Below are 8,593 nucleotides of genomic sequence, written 5' to 3'. Positions count from 1 at the left end.
GCGAAAGATGTCGCTCAGGTTTTCTATGTGAAGGACATGAGTAGCAAATCGAGGAAACGGAAAGATAAGAAAACGATCGGTACATCATGCGATGATCCAAAGCGCCACATTGTTCTTTCGGGGAAAAGAAACATCGTGGGAGTGGAGGACAAGACAGACATGTCGAAGATTATAATATGTTTGCTGAAATTCCGCCCTTCAAAGTGAACACCGACCCAAGCATTAAGTTAAATGATGAGGATGCTCCATGGATACGGCACAATCGTAAGCAAGCAGGGACACAAGGGAAGAAATGATGTGTAATAATTTATTGTACCAAACTTTGTTGAATGAATCATGTGAATTATATTACCCGTGATGTGTTTGGTGTCCATTTTCGAATGATTCAATTGACTCGAGATAGCACTGATGATACATGAAATTTGGAGTGACTAAGTCATACTCCTGCATGCATACATGAAATTTGGAGTGACTAAGTCATACTCCTTCATACAGTAATTTTGGAGTGACTAAGTCATACTCCTGCATACATGAAATTTGGAGTGATTTAGTCATACTCCTGCCTAGGCGTATAATATGCATACTCGTAGTCTTCATAGCCGCCGCCGTTGTACTGGTAGTCGTCGCCTTCTAAGTTGCCGGCATCGTCGTCGCTGCTGTCGTCGCTGTCGTCGGGCGGCGCTCGTGGCTCAAACTGAGGGTAGCGCAGGCGGGGGATATCGCCGGCCGTGATGTAGTCCATGACGCTCTGCAGAGTCCGGCCGTACCACCATAGCCGACGGCCGGCCTCGTGGAAGTTTCCAGGAGGCAGACCGTCCTCCTCATACAGCGAGCGCCCTCTCACGCCGATTGATGAAGAAGGCGTCCCAAGTATGCTGGTTATCGGGATGCCAACGGGATTCATCCGCTGCTCCGGCGTGAGGTCGAGGTAGTAGTGGTTCGTAATGGCCGCCCGGCGCGCAGCACTCGAGGGACGGGAGGGACCGGCACGCCGCCGGCGCTTAGGCTCCAGCCGGCAGGGACGCGGTAGCCCTGAGGGCAAGGGTAGTTCGAGGCGCAAAGCTCCTCCACCTGCTGGTAGGTTAGAGTGGGTGCGGTGGAAGCCATGAGAGAGTGATGAGAGATTGTAGAGATGTGATGCTGGCCAAGGCGGGCTACCTATATGTACTGACAAATGGCGGGAAAAATGGGAGCGGGAAGACAGACGCGGGAAGAAAGAGGCGGGGAGAAAGTGGCGGGAAGAAATTGGCGGGAAAAAATTGGCGGGAAGAAAGAGGCCGAAAGAAATTGGCGGGAAACAATTGGCGGGAAGAAAGAGGCGGGAAGACAGGGAAGAAATGGCGGGAAGACGAGGAGGGAAGAGGGGGTCGGCGGAAAGAGGCGGGAAGAGGGGGTTTTAAAATTTTGAATTGAATTAGTTTTATTTTTCTGAATTTTTTGATATATTATTTGTATTTTAAGATTTTGAATTGAATTAGTTTTATTTTTATGAATTTTTTGATATATTATTTGTATTTTTAAGATTTTGAATTGAATTAGTTTTATTTTTATGAATTTTTTGATATATTATATGTATTTTAAACATTTTGAATTGAATTAGTTTTATTTTTCTTAGTTTTTTGATATATTATTTGTATTTTTAACATATTGAAATGAATTAGTTTTATTTGAATTAGTTTTTTTTTCTGAATTTATTGATATATTATTTGTATTTTTAACATTTTGAATTGAATTAGTTTTATTTTTCTGAATTTATTGATATATTATATGTATTTTTAAAATTTTGAATTGAATTAGTTTTATTTTTATGAATTTTTTGATATATTATATGTATTTTTAAAATTTTGAATTGAATTAGTTTTATTTTTATGAATTTTTTGATATATTATATGTATTCTAAACATTTCTGAAATGAAATAATTTCGAAAAAGCCTTTAGTCGCGGTTGGCCGGGCCAACCGCGACTAAAGGTCATTTTCCGCGGGAACCTCAAATGGGGCGAAAAGGCTTTAGTCGCGGTTGGGGTCACCAACCGCGACTAAAGGGTAGCCTTTAGTCGCGGTTGGTGACCCCAACCGCGACTAAAGGTCATCCGCTATAAATATCGCGCGGCCGAACGGCCGCGCCGCTCCCTTCTTCCTCCGCCTCGTTCGTGTATCGAGACGATCTTCGCCGCGCGCCTCGACGACGCCGCCGACGCCTCCTCGACGCAGACGCCGCCGCGCGCCATCGACCGCCGCCACCCGCCGCGCACCATCGACCGCCGCCACCGCGCGCCATCGACCGCCGCCACCAGCTCGCCGTAGCCCCGTAAGGATCCAAACCGCCCGCCGCCCGCCCGCGCCGCGCTCCGTGTCGCCGCAGCCGCCGTCACAAGACGTACCCCCGGCGCGCCGCCGCAGAGAGAGAGGCGCGGGCCCCCGCGCGCGCCACCGCCGAGAGAGAGGCGCGCCGCCGGCCAGAGAGAGGCGCGCCGGCCACGAGGGCGCCGCGCGCGCATACCGCCCCGGCCCGGCCAATTTTTTTTCTTTTTTTTTAGTTTTAGTTTTTGTTAATTTCGAAATTAAAATTAACTAAAAATTGAGACTTATAATTTGAGACTTAAAAAACTACAAGAAGACATAAAATTTGAGACTTAAAAATTTGAGACTTAAAATTTTAGACTTAAAATTTGAGACTTAAAATTAACTAAATAATTGAGAGTTAAAATTTTGAGACTTAAAAAACTAAAAGAAGACTTGTAATTTGAGACTTAAAATTTTGACTTTTTTTGACTTAATAATTTTGACTTAAAATCTTGACTTAATAAAACGTACTAGATCTCGGGGAGACGGAGGCCCGAAGGCCGGCCGGGGCGCGCGCCACACACACGCATTAGGACGGCGTGCCACACACACGCACTAGGGCGCCGAGGACACATAACTTAACCACCGCGCGAGGGTTATGTGTCCTCGGCACCGCCACCGCCCTTTCGCCACCGCCCTTTCACCACCGCCACCGCGCGTATGCGAGGGGGAGCGAGCCCTCGTCGCCCCCTCCGCATACGCCTCCCTCTCCGTGACGCCGTCGTCTACCGCCCCGTCTCGCGCTCTTCCGCGACACCCTCTCCCAACCCCTTCCAGCTCGCCGGCCCCCTCCTTTTTGCCACCGCCCTTTTGCCACCGCCACCACCCCTTCTTCACTTAATTAATTTGTTTTGACTACATGTTTTCAGGACTGACATATGGCGGACGATAGAGCTGACCCGATTCTGGACAACTATGATCCGGACGCTGAAGACCATATGTTCGGCATCATAAAAGGCGATATTCCATATGTGCCGACCGGAGAAGAAGAAGATGATATCTCTTCTTATCTGAACCTTGAGTGTGAAGATGAAGGGCGCCGTCAGCAAGCAGATGATGCCGAAGAAACGTCGATAAACGACGATCTTCAATTGGAAGTAGCAACCACCTCCGGCGCCGAGGTATATATATATATATACATATTGAGCGTCTGGTGATACAACTAACTGATTTGAATAAATGTGTGTGTACTAACGCGCGCGACTCTCTTTCTTATTTTAGCCCTCGGCCGGATCGTCGAAAAAATCGAGTACGTCGTCAAAGCGTGGCGCAACCAAGACGATGAAAGCAGGAGAAACATGCACCATCGATGTTGTCGACGAAGAAACCGGCAGGCCGCTGGAGCCAAGCAAGAACGCCACCAAGTTTGTCAGCCAATGCGGAGCCGTTGTTAGAGACAACGTCTCGATCACCCGCCAGTAGTGGAATGAGCCAAAGAAGGCACGTGTTGGTTTCACTTTTGTCGATAAGAGAGAAAAAAAAGATTGCTTCAACAAGCTTATGGAACATTTCGTTCTACCTCCGGAATACCGCAAATACGATGAGGAGGGTAACAAGATTGCGGAAAACAAGAAGAGGCGCAAGCTAGTCAAACAGTTCGCTCTTTCTAGGATGGCCAACGCATTCTGGAAATACAAGCAAAATCTAGCCCATGACTTTGTCAACGAGGGCAAGACTCGGATTTCAAAGGACAATATGAGAAACTTCATCATGATTGGCCAGATTTTGTGAAGCAAAAGAAATCGGAGCAGTTCCTTGAACTATCGAAAAAATATAAGGAAAATGCGGCCAAGAAGGAGTACAATCATAAAATGGGGCCAGGAGGGTATCGCTTTTGGCAGCCTAAGTGGGAGAAGATGGAGAACGAGCTGAGGGCGCGCGGAATCCGTCCCTGTACGGAGGGATGGGACCCAAGGGCCAAAAGCTGGTGGTACGGGCATGGGGGATCGCTGAACCCGGAGACAGGGGAGTGTGTTTATCAGGGCAAAATAATTACACCCACCCAAAAGCTTATTGAGGCAATGAGGGAGGCTCAAGAGGGGAGGATCAGGTTCAACAGAGAGAACGACGCCCTGACAAAAGCCCTCGGGAATCCTGAACACGGAGGACGTATACGAGGCATGGGGCCCATTCCGTGGAAAATAGGGTTCCCCCGGAACGATGACCCGTACGGTTACAGAAGCCGTAAGAGAAAGATGGATCGGGATGCAGATGTTGTGGCGAAGTTGGTAACGGAAATGGATGTGATGAAGAAAACCGTGAGTGTACTAGTCGCCGAAAGAGATGCAGCTCGGGCGCAGCATGCTGAAGATCATCCAATGGATCTCGGAAGCCAGCAGAGAAGAAGCAGCGTGGCTTCCACGGAGGCCTCACCGGCTGGTGCACCGACGATAGAAATTACTGCACCGGAGCCTCTGGTGGTCGAAATTACTGCACCGGAGCCTCCTCGCTACCCCGTGGACGATATAAAGGAGATGAAAGCATGTCATCTGTATTATCCTATCGGGAACATGTCCATGAAGGTAGCCATCGGCAGTGCTTTACCACCTGGAGCACTCCACCACAACAACCCCATTCAAGATGGCTATGCTCGTGTGACGGTGGAGGAGATAGTCCAAGGGTTTGAGAACCTGGACATTGACATTGCTACACCTGAAGGGGTGAAAAGACTTGGAGATGTCAAGCGCCAGTTCATTCTATGGCAGAAGAAATTTATCAAGTTTCCAGGCGAGGCGCCAACAAGTCCACCCCCGTACGGTGGTGGTGGTGGCGGTGGCGGTGACGGTGGCGGTGGCGGTGGCGGTGACGGTGGCGGTGGCGGTGACGGTGGCGGTGGTGCTTCACCTAATACACCTCATTCACGTCAGCCCACGCCGCCGCCCCCCAGCCCAGGGTTACATAAAACATAAAAACGCCAAAGACTATATCTATGCGGAAGTTAGATATGAGCATCACTTCAAACATTACTGGGTACAAATTCCTCTGAGTGAATTGTTCCAGCTGTTCAATCTGCGCGACCTCGACAAATCTATCATCAGTTGCTACGTTCTGTAAGTGATTTATTAATTTCTACCCCATCTCGTTCATTGCCTGCACTGTCCTAACTATCTTGTTGTGTACGCTATTATGCAGAATGAAGAAGCGGGAAATGCGAATAAGGAACATCCATGATGTTGGGTTCATTGACCCACACATCGTTAATTCACATGTGTTAGAACACCACCCCGCCGACGTGGAGGATGACCTGTGGCGGTTTATTAGAAAACAGCAACAGAAAAGTGATATTCTATTTCCTTACCATTTTGGGTGAGTGTTTCTGTCTTGAGCACATTCTCTTTTGTTTACTCCATGCATGGTATGTGGCTAATCGATGAGTTATGCATGACTGTGCATGTATCGTGTCCGCAGGTTCCACTGGATTCTTATGGTAATTAAAGTTCAGACCTCCTCAGTTCTCGTCCACGACTCTCTGAATATGGATCCGGCGCTTTGGGGCGACATGAGAAAAATGTTGCAAAAGTAATTATTTTCATTCATTTGCGCTCTATATCGATCGGCCTATTTCGTTCATCATTTCCTAATATCAAGTAACTAATTAATAACTCTCTTGTTTATTTAATTTTCTTTGCCTCGTAGGGTTTGGAGACGGTTCGTAGATACCAAGGTCGGTGAATTCAAAAAAGAGCTATCTTTTAAAATGGCGGTGCGGACGGCGGGGATACTCAGCCACCGGGGACCAATCTATGTGGATACTATGTTTGTGAGAGGATCCGGAGATACCGCAATGAGCGGGACCGGACGTGTGAGAACAACATCCCGAGGAATAACCTCCGGAAGACGCTTAGTCCAGAAGCTCGCTTCCGACCACTTCAAGAGGAACTAGCTGGATGGTTGGCGAGGGAAGTCATCGATCCTAGAGGAGAACACTATTACGATGACGTAGAACTTTATATGCACCAGAATTTGTAACTAACTTGTTCAAAATTGTATATGGTCATCCGATATTGAATATATATTGTATATGGTGATCCGATATTGAATATATATTGTATATTCCTCTTGAATTCTTTTTGGTTCTAATTTCAAATTTGTTTGAAATTGTACATTCATATGCATGTATGTATACGATCGTAGAATATGTGAAACTCCTTCAAAATTAAAACCCAAAAGAAATAAAATAATACAAATTAAAAAGAAACCAGATTTAGGGGGAGGGGGGCTAAAACCCTAAACCCTGCGGAGGCCTTTAGTCGCGGTTGGCCTAAATATGTGAAACTCCTTCAGAATTAAAACCCAAAAGAAATAAAATAATACAAATTAAAAAGAAACCAGATTTAGGGGGAGGGGGGCTAAAACCCTAAACCCTGCGGAGGCCTTTAGTCGCGGCTGGCCAGAAGAACCGCGACTAAAGGTCCTCCGCCCTGGCGCTCGCCTGCGGCCCACGTGGACGGGCCTTTAGTCGCGGTTCGTAAGGAACCGCGACTAAAGGGGGGGGCCTTTAGTCGCGCAGCTTTGGTCGCGGTTGCGCCACCGCGACTAATGGCAGTTGCCAACCGCGACCAAAGCCCTTTTTTCCACCAGTGCTTCAAAGCTCCAATCCTTCTTCATCATCTTTGTTGTACCACACTGATGCAAGTGAATGCGAGCTGCTCGCCAGACGCGACTTCGTGTCCGATATGTGTACTATGCCTTCTCCATCTAGTGCTAGTTACGCCTCTGTGCTAATTAATTCAGCACAAACCTCTGTCATTGCAGCTGTGACTCACCTCGACCATTGGAGCCCAATCACAAGAGCGAGCTCAGTCTCAACCAGAGAGGCATGTGTCTCATGGTTAGCTATCTACAACTTGCTATCTTACTAAAACCGTGCCTATCATAGAGATCACCTCGCTGGTGTAGCAATGGCTGCAAGTAGCTGCTAGCATGAGCGAAGGGGATAAGGAAGAAAAGATTAAAAAAATGGGTTGGGGCCAACAAGCAGGAAAGCTATCTACTAGCTTTATGGATGTTTCTGGAATTGGGTAGAAAATAGTAGATGACACTGTAGCAGCGAATCCCAGAGACCAAGGCCGTTGGATGATGTCTAATGAACGGCAGAACAAAATCGGCGAAATTAGCTTGAATTTTGATAATAAATCTTGGGCATTTTCCCTCGAACATGATTTATCAACTTTGGGTAGTCTCTGGACTAGTCTCCCTCGTCCACCAATTATTATCATACTACTGCGGAAAGTTGAGGGCAATCCCTAGTCCCGAGCACTTCGCCCACTTCCCCTGGCCTCATCCCAGAGATCTCACACCAACCACCTCACCGTCGACTAGCCGCCAGTCTACAGCCCTCCGAAGAATCCCCAATGGCGGCGACGCCCCTACTAGAGCGCTCCTCACGCGAGCGCATCATCGAGTCTGGCCCACATGTCTTCCGTGCCTGCCGTGTGTCGGCAAGCACGACCGACTTCTCCGTCGGCGAGCCGCCGGCCGTGGGCGAGGGCGAGGGCGAGGCGTCCCCGTACACTATGACAGTGCACATCTTCTTCTCGAGGACGTACGAGCTCAGGAGGATGGCCGGCCCCCTCCCTGCCCCACTGGATGAGGACGATATCACCACTACACCCTGCGAAGAGGTGGTGCTGGATCTTGGCTTGCCTCCGAGGGAGCTGCGTAGTGGGGGCAATGTCGTGCGAACTATGCGCGAGATTCTTGCCCGTGTATGGCTGCTCAAGAACCTGAACCTCACGGAGGAGGAGTGGGACATCATCATGCCTTACGATGTTATGCACCTGATGTGGCAGCAGGCGTGTCGTCGGCTCGGTGGCCTCCACTTCGACCTCACCCTTAGGGTGGACCACCGGCTCATCGTCAACTTGCCGGCGCTGCAGGACAGTTGGGTCCTAGTTGCGCCGGAGGACGGCCACTGCAGCATATGCATGCTGGGGCTGTCGCAGCGCACAACGGTGCGTCTCCGGGGATGCAAACACCCGTTCCATAGGAAGTGCATCTTCTCCTGGTTTGTAACGAACGCCAGCTGCCCTATCTGCCGCGATAAAGTGCTGACCCATCTTATTTTCGATTTGTAGCATAGTATGAATAAAACCCCTGTATGATAGGGATGCCATGCCAACTTGAATCCTATGTCAAGAGAAATTCTATTTGATTGTGGTTATAAGATATTCTGCATTAGTTTGATCAAGTATTATCATTCTATTTTCCTATGGGATATGACCCTATGAATCAAACAGCATGGGATTA

General features: G+C 48.5%; 1 long non-coding RNA gene across 1 annotated transcript; it reads left to right on the top strand.

Annotated features, from left to right (window-relative positions):
• The first annotated feature begins 5,243 nt into the window (after nucleotides 1-5,243).
• Nucleotides 5,244-5,863, top strand: LOC139835276 (uncharacterized). Its single transcript, XR_011751067.1, has 3 exons — nucleotides 5,244-5,394; nucleotides 5,477-5,650; nucleotides 5,753-5,863. It is a non-coding gene; the product is annotated as an uncharacterized lncRNA (long non-coding RNA).
• The last annotated feature ends 2,730 nt before the right edge of the window (nucleotides 5,864-8,593 follow it).

Source organism: Lolium perenne, chromosome 2 (genome assembly GCF_019359855.2).
Source record: "Lolium perenne isolate Kyuss_39 chromosome 2, Kyuss_2.0, whole genome shotgun sequence".
Classification (NCBI taxonomy): domain Eukaryota; kingdom Viridiplantae; phylum Streptophyta; class Magnoliopsida; order Poales; family Poaceae; genus Lolium; species Lolium perenne.
This window is presented reverse-complemented; position numbering and strand designations above follow the sequence as displayed.